We start from the raw sequence: 14146 nt of genomic DNA on the forward strand, positions 1-14146 counted from the left end.
TACTGTAAATTATGACATCATCAAGGTAAGCTGTGGCGAATTGTTCACATCCTTGTAAGACAATATTCATCAATTCTTGGAAGACAGCAGGGGCGTTACTTAGTCCGAAAGGCATTCTGTTGAACTGGAATAGTCCTTTGTGACAGGCAAAAGCTGTCTTTTGTTTACTTTCCTCGTCGAGTTCTACTTGCCAATATCCACTTTTCAAATCTAATGTAGTGAAATGTCTTGAGTGTCCTAGGAGGGTCAAAATGTCATCTATCAAAGGAAGAGGTACTGACATCGGGGTAACGATCTTATTTAAACTCCTAAAATCTACACACATTCTCTTACTTCCATCTTTCTTATCAACTACCACTAAGCCAAAACTCCAGGGACTTCTAGACCTATCTATGACCTTTGCCTTTAACATCTCGTCAATAGCTTCGTCCACTACTTGACGTTTCTTCAGGGGTGTCCTGTAAGGTCGGTTCTTAATTGGTTTGTGATCTCCTGTTTCTATATGCATCTTAACTGTTTTTGTATGTCCAAGCTGAGAATCCTTTTTGGCGAATAGATCCTTGTTTCTTCTTAATATCTTTAGTGTCTCAGCACTGTACTCGTCTGGTACATCTACCTCCTTAAAGTTTTCTTCGTCTTTGTCATCGTCTTTTGTCGCAGTTATACTTGAAATGTCTTTGTCTTCTAAGGCCTGTGCTTTGCCTACTACACTTCCTCGTTTTAGGTTAATCGTCCTGTTTGTTTGGTTAAGTATCAAGATAGGTATCTTGCGAGGGTTCGTGACCTTTGTTACACCGTTTTGTAAGGTCAAACCAGGTTCATCATATATACAAGTGTCATTTGCTGATATCTCTAAGAGCTTTGATCCTGGTATCTTAAAAGTTCTTGGGAGTCTTACCTGACATACCGTTGCCGTTTGCGGTCTTAACAATGTCTTGTGGGTGGTCCTTATTATTGAGGCAATATGTATGTCTTCCTCTAATTGAACATAGGTCTTACCTATACGCATACATGCAAGGTCAAAATACATTCTAACGCCATTTTGTTTAAGAAAATCTAAACCAAGGATGCAGTTTCTGTTCATGCCATCAACAACATAAAATTTATGTCTTAAGGTCAAATGTCTTATTTGAAATGAAATGTCTGCTGAACCTATTACCTGTGTACTGCTGACGGATTGGAGAGTCATGCTTTCTTTTCTTAGTCGTGGTTTATTCGGTAACATCTTAAAAATCCTATTGCTGATTATGGAAACCTCAGCACCTGTGTCTAAGAGAGCTCTTAATTTTTGTTTACCTATTTTTATCACAGTTGTACTTGGGTTACCCGATATTTCTATTTTCTTAGACACATGCTTCTTATTTCTTTTCAACCTCGCCCCATCGGTTTCCTTATGAAGCGAGGTCTTTAGTTTAACGGCCTACCTTTTCTATTTAATTGGGGACAGTTCTTTCTTATGTGACCTTCTTCATTACATTGAAAACATCTGAATTGTGATCTTTGTTTATTTCGACCTAATGACTGCACTTGTGGGGGGTTCTGAGTTTGCACTCTGTTACCTGTACTATACGACCTATTTTGAGTTTGGTTATGATATCTGCTATTGTCTGAATACCTATTTCTAGGGGCTCTATTAAGGGGTGTCTGTCTCTGTGTTTCCCTAAAACTATTTCTGTCTTGTACTGGGCGTGGTCTATGTCTTATGATATTGTTTTGTTTACATTTATAACACTGTCTCTGTCTGGTGTGGTCAATGTCCATTGGTACTTCTCGCCTCGTGTTAGTTTCGTTATGTCTAAGGTTAAAGTATGTGTCTTGCGTAGGGGCTACCTGAGGGTCATATACATGTTCCTGTCTTGGCCTTAAGACCATGTCATTGTCATTATTCATGTCTTGTCTTAGATTGAACCTTTTCCTAAGGTTCTGTTCGCGCATAGCTATATGTACCGCCCTCTCTAATGTGTCTGGGTCCTCGCGCATAACCTTCATCTTAACATAGTCGAAATGCAACCCATCACAAAAGGCGTTTAACTAATTGTCTTTGAACAATGCCCTTTTCACATTCCTGGGCATCAGGATACGCGTCTTCTGCTACTTGCAGGAGTCGTTCAGCGTATATCTGGACGCTTTCGTCCTGTTTCTGTATCGTTTTACGTAATAAGGCCATAGCTTGATGCGAATCTGTTATGTCAGCGAATCTTTGTTTGAGGAGTTTCTTAAGGTCCTCCCAAGACAGATCTCCCTCTAAATCGTCTAAATATCGTTTGATAAAATCCCCTACTGAACCTACACTTGTTTGATACGCTATTTTAGGGATTTCCTTGTCATCTAGCCCTACTAATTTCGCGTATTTTTCTATTTCTTTTATCCAGGTCTTGAATTTAGTGGGGTCACCCTCAAATGACCTAACGACCTGGAAAACTCCCTGTGCTGTCATAGCTGCAGAGAAGTTCTTAAAATGTTGTGCCATGTTTCTGAACACTACCTCACTATCGTCCTGAGCAATATTCTGATCTGTGGGCATATTTTGATTTTGTTCTGTCTGTGTTAGACCTGCCATACGCTCAGTTAATTGGGCCATGTCTACATCTAAATTGAGAGACATATTTTTTTTTTTTTTTTTTTTTTCAAATATTGCCAAAAATATGTATACTGACAGTACCTGGTTTCTAACTAACCAAATTATACCACTAAATACCTAAACAACATTTTAAAATGGTCAGCTACTAGAGGTACTAATCAAAGTAGAGAAAGTTCGCTTACCTTTAGTCGTCTGTTTCTTCGTCTTCAGGTTCTTTCTTTTCTTCTTTATATTGAAGATCCTGGTCATGCAGCACCAAATAACATAGCCCTTACCCCACCTTGTCGTCCTATGGATGGCTGTGTTGGTCGAAATGACGACAAGGAGTAGGGTAGAAGCTTGTTGACGGCTTTTATTCAAAGTGTAGACAAGAGTTCTCACTTTCTCTCTCTCTCAAAGGTGGCCCTAGAGGAGGCGGTGACGTAGGTGTATGTGAGGCGGAAGTACCCAGTCTCAGTCTTATTCCCGTCTGATGTCCGTCTAATTTCAGTCTAGTTTCAGTCTCCGTCTGGTTTCAGTCTCCGTCAGTCTCAGTTTCCGTCTGGTTTCAGTCTGACTGGGGCCTATTGCGGCCCTCTATTTATAATGATTGGGTACGTGACTGGTACACGTGCCGTTGGGACAATGCTTGCCCCAAAGGTTACCCAGCTCATCATAAACTGTCAAAATTTACTAATTTTAATTCAGAATACAGCCTTACCGGCGCCTGATGCAGGCTTAACAAAATAGAAATGTTTTGATTTTCTGACTGGACTTGGTTGAGGCTGGACAGAACCGCCTGTAATATGCACATTTTGCACAAACTATACTGCGCAGTTAAACAGGTGTGTGGACTACGTGATGTCCTGTCATTCCTTCCAGAACATTCCACGTAGTCCCTACCATACCCATACCTATTTGGTAACAATTAACTAATAAATTGGTCACCTAGTTTAACACGTGCATAGACCGTGCGATGTCCTGTCATGCTTTCCAGAACATCCCACGTAGTCGCTACTAAGTAGGTGCCGTAACAATTTACTGATATTTCGGTCACCTAGTTTGGCCATGCCTTAAAACAACAACCTAACTCTGGCTGCAAACATGAGTAAACAATCCCGCGTTACTGACCTTTAAATATACTACACATCAATACTAGGTCTAAGCAACACTATATACACCACAATAATGCACTATGAAATTAAACACAGCCTAATAAATATATACATGGTTGTTATTAAATAACTAATACTTGTACTCTTATAAAATACACTATAATTTAACTCAGCCCCGCGATCCACAATTATACACGGCTAACATAACAACTTCTGTCAAGGTTCAACAGGTACCCCACTTCCTGTTTACCTAGCGGGAATATTCAAATATCATATCTATTAATGATATTCATGGGGACTTAAGCAGGGCTACTAGCCTGTCTATCTCTATAGGGTTACAATCATCTATCACCAATAATATCATTGGGGCTTAAGCAAGGCTACCAGCCTGCCTACCTCTATAGGGTTACACATATTTTGTTTTAGGCAAATAATTATCACTGTGAGCAACTAGAATCTATTGCCTTTTGAAACAAAATAGGTTCACACACACAGAAACGTCGTTGTCTATCGAAGTCATTTTCACTTATTCAATTTGCTATTTGATAACTTACCATTTCTTCATAGTGAGGCCCTGCATACCTAACATGTGCATTTTAAATGATCAAACTTGGTCTAGTCACATTTTACAAGTGTCATAATTTTCGTAAAAAGATAACTACAGCTAATAAATTGTAGAAATAACCGAAATATATATTTCAGAATGTACATAGGGTTTTTGTGCTTTTGTTGTGCTGATGTATCATAGATATTTGGATTTTTTAATTGGGTGAGGGGGTGTAACATACAATGAGCACATAAGTATGGATCTCGTACCCCTATATCTATCTCCTCGATGTTGGTGCAATGCTTTTGCTGCTTTCAAAACCGCCAATGCTCCTCCTGACCCCAACGGATTATCTCCTATCTGGAACAGGCACAAAACTGAACGATTTATACATAGTAAACCAAAGGCACTCACTAGGAAAAAAATCAGATACTTGTAAAAGACTTCTACGTATTATTTATTTGATTCCGTGAATGTTTTTGTAATTTATTCAAACTAAAAACTGGATTATCTTCTTGAGTTGGTTATATTTTTTCAGTTTGGTTGTGGTCATTTATTTTCAAAATGAAAGCGAATTAATTTAATGAAATCTTTTAGAATGCTAAAACCTAATTTTGAAATACATTGTATATATACATATGTTATATTAATGATTTTTTATTCCTTTGGTGTTGTATTCAATTCTGTTTGGAAATTCACATATCTCCGTTGACAAAAACTTTGCCAATTTCATTAAATCTATTCAGAGGTTTAGATTTTAGTTTTCAGTAAAAAGAAAATATACAATTGATTTTAAATGCTGAAACTTATCTTTTGGCTTGTATCTGGGTACATATTCCAGAAGAAAGCATACGCGTATAGTATTACATGTATAACACAAAATAATATTTAAATCAGGAGTCAGTAAATTGACCACATAATTCGCCACAACGTACCTTAAGACACGTCAATGTATTGTTGTTCTTCAGTCCCTCCAGAAATTTGGCCACTGCGTCCGGATCTATCCTGTTGGAACTTAGGTTCAGTTCCCGGAGAGACGTGTTGGCATCCAAACCTTTTCCGAGTCCATGACATCCGGAAACGCCAAAGCCATTCCAGGAGACATCCAGCACCTCCAGTGTGTTTATTATTCTACAGCAATGAAATAAACGATTTGATATTTGTTATTGGGAAGGGGATTTCCAATGGGGATGGTGTTCATGAACACATTTTTTCAAAGAACACATCTTATTTTGTAAATTCCTCTGGGCTGCATTCTGAATAGAAAACTTGTTTAAGGTTGATATGCAATATGCAAATTAAAGTAAATTCTTTATCGCTTTTGTTTTCACCATAAATTCATGCTTAGATAGCTACGTTCGAAATACATTTTACAGCCTTCAAAGAATATTAAAGTATTCTTTGATAACTAAACCTCTATTGCCCTAGACCTTCACGTATTTCCGGAAATAATGTTTATTTTCCGGATACACTGTTGCTTACCATTAAGCTATGACCGATGGCTGACCCCTCGTGCCCCCGAAGATGGTTCCAACTGATATTCAACTCCAGTAATGACGTATTTTCAGCTGATGGCAAGAAAATAAAATATAATAAAATGTTCCCAGATCCTAATTTAAAAAAATAACAACAAATATCTTAATATGGAATAGAAATCATGTTAAGTCTTTGACGTGTTTTCTTATTCGATTTACAACAAAATGCGTTGCATCATAGATAAAATATCATTTTCATTAACAAATGAATATTTATACTATTGAATATTGAATAATATCATTATTATACCTCCGGTACACATAGGATACCTTTGGTGAGACTATGAACATGATACAAAACAAGCTAGCTAAACAACGGAATAAAGAAAGGCGAAATGATAGTTTATACTTCATATATTTTAAAAGAACAGGGTAACAAGCCAATGAAGGAAAACGCCTTTTGCTTCGTAACTGACTTCCGATATTTGTTTGATATTTATTCTTGCAGGAAGTTTATTGTTCTAACGTGTATTCATAATAGTTATCATTTTACAACATGATAAGTATATTATTACCTAGTCCTTCGGCGATAAGAAGCCCGCCACTGTCTTCAAACTTATTTCTAGACAAGTTCAACTTCCGTATTTTACACTTAGACTGAAATGAAAATTGAACAATAGAAAACGGTGGGTAAGCACTACAATGACAACCCAAAATGAATATTCGTGTCCTTTTTTCGAAATCGTTCAATCGTCGCCCAGACCACCCTTATGAATAATATAATTTACGTATTGTCATTAAACTGATTCGCACATATATCTTTGTTGAATTAGATAAATTCATTGCGAATTAAGAGACGTTCTTATGGGAAATAAACTTGATTTGGAATACATATACATGTATATGCTTATCATACAAAACTGAACATCACCTATGACCGAGAAATGTAGCTTTATACTGGCTGCATTCAAAAGATTAAGAAATAATCTTACCAGTAAAAGCTCTTTTAAACATCTTGCATCATTTTTCGTAAACCCATTATCTGAAAATGAATATCAAGAAAAATGTGATGCCGTTCAATTACATTGTAGTACATAACAATTTTAGTAATTACGCATGAACAATTTCTTCAGCAGATAGAATTCATTTAAATACCGGTAGTACAAATCCCCCATTGCATGTATTTAGTTCAGAGACATCATACACGTCTAGCTGACCAATTTTCAGTTGAATAAATATCGGAAACAATTGTTTAGAATTTTACAATCACTGATTTCTTATGATTTAGTAGAGTTTGTATTTAAAATTTGCTACAAGTATTGGTTACGGATGTAGCATGACATTCTTTAATTTTTTCAATTGTTATTTATTGCTTCGTTAGCTCTTGTGGAATAAACACATATAGACAAACATACATGAACAAACAAGTTTTACCTGATAAATCCAGTGCCAGCAGAGATCGGTTTTGTCGCAAATTATCCACCAAAATTTTTAGCCCATACAACTTTAACTTGTTACCACTAAGGTTCTTAAAAACAAACACCCACAAATAAATTTAATAAATTAATAGATACTTGATTGAAGACAAAAACTTCGAGAAATCTTCACCGACGAGTCTTTGGTGATGACTGTTTGGTAAGTAAAATAAATATTTCTACATTTCTATTTCCCTGTGTCTCATCGAGTCGTACAATTCAACTTTATGAACACAATAATTATATATGTTCAAGCCAAAATCCTTTTAAATGGAAATGTTCGCGGTGCAAGTAAACGGCTGACTTGTGAGGATAAACAACGAAAATGGCTGACTTGTGATAATAAACAAAGCAAATTACGTTAATAATGTTTCATGATAAAGTCGAAATCTTACGCAAAAGGATCATTAACAAGCTATAATTACGATAATTTTGCTAAAATCAGATAATTTAAAAGCTGAATAATATGTGAGAAACTATTGGAAGCCAATGAACGCATTAGACTGGTTTCTTTGCCCACATATTCCACTTTAAAAGCTGAAGTTAGATAATCTCTTCGAAATTCCAAAATCATTTCTGGACTTTTTTCTGTGAAATCATTACGCCATTATTATATCAGCCAATCAGATGTGACGTTACAAACGGCGACGCAATTTTGCCTTTATATGCCGATAAAGTATATTTTTAAGCTAATGAAAATGCTCGTTACAAGCATGTTTATTACCAGTTCAGTAATGGTGTCGTTGTCATAAAACACATCTGCTATATACTTGATCCCGGTTTTACCAAGAAAGCTGCCTTCAAGATCAACTGTTGTGACACTCTCGTTCACCTTAAACACAAAACAAACATGGAAATAAAACATGATGTATTTGATTTCAAGCATTTGTTGGTGTTATATAGAGAAATTGAATATTTTTATGATAAACTCCTGTATATTTGCACTCACTGCCAATGTATTCTATTTTTTTATTTTCTCATTTTTTCCCATAGTGATTATAGTGATGAATGCACTGTTGGTGTCACTACGTTTTAATTTCAATTGGGGTATGAAAGAAATTTTGTGTGCAAACTGTGTGAATCTGCGTAAAATCAGACATTCGGATTTAGTATAAAAAACATTACCAAATATAACTTGTAGTATAAGAAATTACCTATGATACCATTTTTGTTTTGTTTTTTGTCGACGGCAGGATGACGAAAATCAGTTGCTTTCTCAATTTAAAACGCATGTATGTATATGGAAATATGTTTTAAACGTCTCAGCTATTCACGGAACGTCTCTGTTTTATTGAACAAAAACCAGCCTTACCACCAGTGCGATAGCGAGGGCCTTAGCATTGTGTCCCTGCATATTCTGGCTCTTAATTGACACACTGTATCGCTCTGGAGCTGTCGTCTTAGAGACGTCAGAGGTACCACATTGTACTTCCGACAGGCCGCTAGGTACACTGTGATGCCGGTCCTGTCAGGTACTCTTGACCACGGGGATGGAGGCTCGCTCTCCTCCGATATGTAGCCCTCCTCTGTCAAAACAATGGAGCATACCGACATAATGTAGACAGGTTAATTTTTGCGGTTACAATAGTTCGCATCTTCGTTATTTTTAGGGCTCTAACTGACGTTTATACATTATTCGCGAAACATTCAAATTCGCGTTCGAGTCATTTCGCAAGATAACGTGAAAATTTGTTTCTCTCGAAAATAAAGTGTTTTGCAGTGTAGTTAGAAACTAAAAATGTAAACATGAACTTCATAATTTTTTTTCACGCCACCAACCCTCCATATAAATCTTTGTCAAGTAAAACTGTAAAGCAACCTATCGTAGTGGCGACTTAATTACGCCTTTCCTTGCCTAAGGACTTTTTGATGACGCTTTAATTTCGTTATCTATTCTTCTATATATGTATATTTACTTTTACTGTATTTGAAACATTTTCGTGATTTCTTCTAGTCCATTCAATACGCGAAATTATTTGCTCACGAAAAATAAGTTGGTTTGCTATAATCAATGTCAAGTCAATGACAACAGAAAGAACGTTAGTGATGAAGTAGGCGGACGGACTATTTCTAACCGATGATCATCTCTAAGATTAAAGTGAAGATATCGTATCATTATTCGTTTCTCTAATAAAATCTCTGATTGAGTGACGCAAAATTAATAATAGATAATCTATTTTTAATTGTTTCTTACTTTTTCTAGTACATGTAAGTAACATCGCTGCATTTTCTAAATGGCTCCGATTTCTCGAACAAAAGTGTATACTTAAGTCAAAACTTAAGTTTTTCTCCTTATGCAAACTTATATGAAAACTTTAGACATAAGTCAGTTTTGACTTAAGTTTGTTTCGAGAAATAGGGCCTGATGTGTGTTTTAGGATTCACTTGATTTGATATTATGCGGTGTGCTCCTTTTTGATCGTGACAGGATTCGAAAGTTGATGGAGGTATTCGGCATCAAAATGGTTCCAAAGAAGGTATGTTTGAAAGCTTATGGAACGAGAATAAAATATTTAAAAATGTCTACTTGCCATCGTCTGAATTGCCTTCTTTATTCGGCACGATTAAGGGTGGGAGTATCATTTGGTACCCTCACTTTTCCTCCGGGTAACTGTCACTCTGGTTTTCCGCGGGACAACATGGCGGTGAACCAACGGTAGCTCGCAGGGTTTCCAGAAATGAGGCTGGAATGCAAAAAAAATGTTTATAAAATTTATAAATGCTGGTATATTTGCGATTTTTGGTATAAATTGTTTTAAAGATGCTCCACTGCTAACAAATGGTATTTGTTCGCATTCAAAAACAGGAGCAGACGATTCAGTATTTTTCTTCTAATTACAAACATTACTTACTTTACACCATTACCACCATTGAAAAGTTTGAGCTTCTGAGTTGACTTCAAGTTAAAAATATAAAAAATAATTAATTACATCCCGAAAAAATCGCGTGGCACTATATCCTACAAATGTATATATGGAATGAAGTACTGATTGCTCACGCACCAAAGGCAAAATGAATTATTTTATATTTATTTTTTGTGTTAATTAGACATATCTATATACACGATCAATTTAAACACCAACTATTGTTCAAGTGATGGATATCATCAAGGATTTATCAGTGATTCAGATACGTCCTTGATATCATTTATGCTCTCTTTGGCGCTGTACAGAGCATATTTAAGTGTTATTGTAGGAAGGTCAACCGGGTCGCGTGGAAAGGGAATGTCAATTTATAGAATTAACAAGAGGAGAATAGGAAAAGTTATCTCTTTATAAGAAGATAATGGCATAAGGGATCGTATTTGCATTTTGATTGATTTCTTTCATTTTATGTATTTATTTATACGTAAATAAGGAAGGTCAATGTCAAAAAGTGGAAATTGAATAAATTTTTTATAAATAAAAACTGAAATAAAAGGACAGAAAAGTTAATTCTACATAATAAAACATTTTTTTGTCACAGGGGGCTTTCAAAACACGGGACATGTATATACACTGTATGCTGGTGTAGACCTTCATCGATATTATGACAATCCTTCTAAAGTTTATATCGGTAAAGGGTAACCTCTTAGCTTGCCGAAAAACCAGAAACTTGGTTGTGGATTTTAAACAAATTTGGAATATGGAAATAAATAAGATCATAATACATTAGCTTCTCACTAATGAATATTCTGCACAGAAGTTTGAAATATCTGTAACGAAGGTCATGAAAATCGACGCAATTAAGTTTCAAAGTTACATGTGACATACTATTCGCAAACTTTGCACTGTCGTTCTATCTCGGAAATCTATTGAAAAAGCAAAATATTGTGATGAGATAATATTAAGACATCATTAATAAAGTCAATGAAAAAAATGTATGATACTTTATAATAATAAATACATATGTAGTAACAATAGATTTTGTGCAAGTGAGAAAAAACCATGGTACTGATTGTTCCACGTGTTTGCTTGAATTAGAACGGATGGAATAAGTTACTTTACAAATACTGGGAATGCTGCTACACGGACAATATATCTTCACGTGAATTTCACGTGAACCGGGGCGTATAAGTGAATTTCACGTAAAATTTTTCACATGAATTTCATGTGAAATAAACGTGAATTTCATGTGAATTTTTTGCACGTGAAATTCACATGATTTTTTTTCCACGAAAATTTTCACGTGAAGAAAATATTCCCATGAAATTCACGTGAATTTCACGTGAAAAAATCACAGGAAATTCACGTAAAAGAAATATTGCCTGTGTAAATGGGATTTGTAGACCATTGCTTGGCTTCTTGGTTTGACAGTGTGTATTAACTAATATACTGCACGACCAATGTAAATATCATTATCTATTGCAATATTGCCAATATTCATTTTCAATATTTTTTTTATATATTATATAAAAAGAAAACCAATGCATTGTAAATACTGCCCTGCTCGAACTAACGGTGCTAAATGACATCCATGTATGGAAAAAATGAACTTATGTATGAAAATTACGCACATTACTGTGTACTGTCAGCAGTCAAACTAAATTTCCTTTGAATTTTATAATTTTATAAAAACATATATTTATAATATAAAATTTCTTATTTATAAAGAATGTTTTTTAAGAATTGTTGTTATCTAGTAAGAATGTATACATACGGCGACAATCGAGGGTTGCCTATTCTTGTTTGTGAACGAACTGTACAAAATAATTTCTTACAAATATGATATAATGTGTGTTTATAAACAAAAATAAGATTTTGATTTTCTTTATAAATTCAAAACAATTTTTCTTACCTTGTCACCCATAGTTGCCGAATCAAAAGGTTTTTGCGTTGTCCCTTGCTTTGATTTGGCAGTTGTTATGCAATGATCGTTCAATACACGAACTTTATGCTGTTAACTCCGAAATATTCTGACAACATGCTGGTCCAATGCATCATAAGTATGATAAAAATTCATTTAAAGATTCCGTGTGCCTTTGCAAACAAACATTACGAATAAAACTATAAGTTGGTTTCAACCAAGAATGTCAACAAAGCCATGTTTCGTATCGAAGAGGGATTTAAGAAATAAATGTCAACATTTTCGGACCCGTGTTTTATGACAAATAATCTTACATACCATTACATCAAAGGTGACTTTCAAACACAATCGGACTTATATACGTCATGTTACCTAACCGATTACGGGCACACTTGACCAATTAGCTATACAGGCAGCGTGGACAATCGACCATTTCTTATAAACGGTCAAGGTTAGTTACATATAGGTATTATCATGTACGTATTTAAAATTCTTCTTTCATTTGTAACATCCGTTATTTTGAAGTCTATTTTGGTATGCAATTTATATTGCCCAGCGGTTAAATTTAACATGTTACTGACAGCCCCCGGTTAGCAACTACAATGTAATTATAAATGACTAACGTGACTCCACCCAAATATTTTTTTAAACTATAATAAAATTAAGACAATAAAAGATAAGGGGCCTAATGAAATCTGGGAAATGACTTCATGTGACAACCCTAAAAGCAAATCTTGTTTTTAAAGCAAAACATGCTATATTATTAATTATTATCCACTAGTGATTCACAGATATGTGACTAAAAGCAGGGAAAAAATGAAGGGTATTTTTTCCATATGTGTTATTTTGAGAATCCAGGCCTGCTAAAACGCACAGGCCGGATGAGACGGACATGCTTCAAAATTAACGCTTTTCTTATTAAACAAAAGATAAAATAAGAACTTAAGAAGCTAGTTACTATATATAATTGTTAAGTAGTGAGAAAAAAGAATCATGATTCAAATACTACCAAGATATTTTTTTATAAATATTTTCATATCAAATGGGGATATTAGTCAACTGTGATGAATTTAATGTAAAATAGAATGTAAGAATTATCATTATTAAATATTAAACATCTTTATTTTGTTGTTGTGGACAGTTAATTATAAAAAAAAAAAAGCCAAAACCAAGTAATTGTTCTCTAACCAATCCGCCACTTTTTCCGAGCATTCCTTTAGCAAGCTTAAGGGTTGTTGTGGTTATTTTGGATAGCGTGACGGTAACGATATATATATATATATATATAGCACACAGCAAAATCGCCATACCGGGTAGTTCATGATCACGTGATCGATAAGTGAATAGATTACGTAGTAAATGTTTATATAATAGTCCAATCCTGCTTACAATGTATTTGGTGTAACTTATAAACATGATAAATGCTCAGGAGCATATTACAAAACGTTATTTAAACGGTAATCCCACACGATATGTATGTACAGTATAATGGTTATAGAATAATCACTGATTCATATGAATATGATTATTTAAAAATTACAGTTTTAATATTAATTGATTTAATTTGATTCACTTTTATTCATACTCACAAATCAAGAAGAACTTTTAATATTTTATTTACCGTTATATTAAAAGTTACCGCCATTTTGAGAATAACAATAAACTTACAATTTATAGGTTTTGATATTATTACAAGTACCAAGGACGTATTATAAATCCTTGCAAGTACAGTTAATATATTAATAAGAGATGAAATCCTAATGATTTTGGCAGTATTGCAAAAGTTATGTAAATAAGGCATCGATCGTATATGTTTGTCTTATAGTTTTTAATAATATACCGAAGAAGGAAAACAAATGTCAAAAATTTTCGCACAGTTATGACACATATAACTTTTTAAGATAATTCTATATTTAATTATCACAAAAGAAATTATTCGAAAGTCAGTCTAATATGCCCTCCCCAAATACATGTACAATAAAAACACGCCAGTTCCAATCTACCAAAAAATCAGGATTCAATTTTAACTTAAATTGAAAGTTAATTAACGGCAATGCTCACAAAAAAAAAATGATATTTTTTTTTAATTAATTTTAATTTTGAAAGAAAAGAAAGTGAGCTGGAAAAAAAACGTGTGTTATCTCCCTTTGTAGAACCGGAAGTAGGTTCAAAATCGCCGCCATAATTTC

General features: G+C 34.5%; 1 pseudogene; it reads right to left on the reverse strand.

Annotated features, from left to right (window-relative positions):
- Window positions 1-2765: 2765 nt before the first annotated feature.
- On the reverse strand, window positions 2766-8726 carry LOC138327239 (leucine-rich repeat-containing protein 74B-like; annotated as a pseudogene).
- Between the last annotated feature and the right edge of the window lie 5420 nt (window positions 8727-14146).

Source organism: Argopecten irradians, chromosome 7 (assembly GCF_041381155.1).
Source record: "Argopecten irradians isolate NY chromosome 7, Ai_NY, whole genome shotgun sequence".
Taxonomy (NCBI): Eukaryota; Metazoa; Mollusca; class Bivalvia; order Pectinida; family Pectinidae; genus Argopecten; species Argopecten irradians.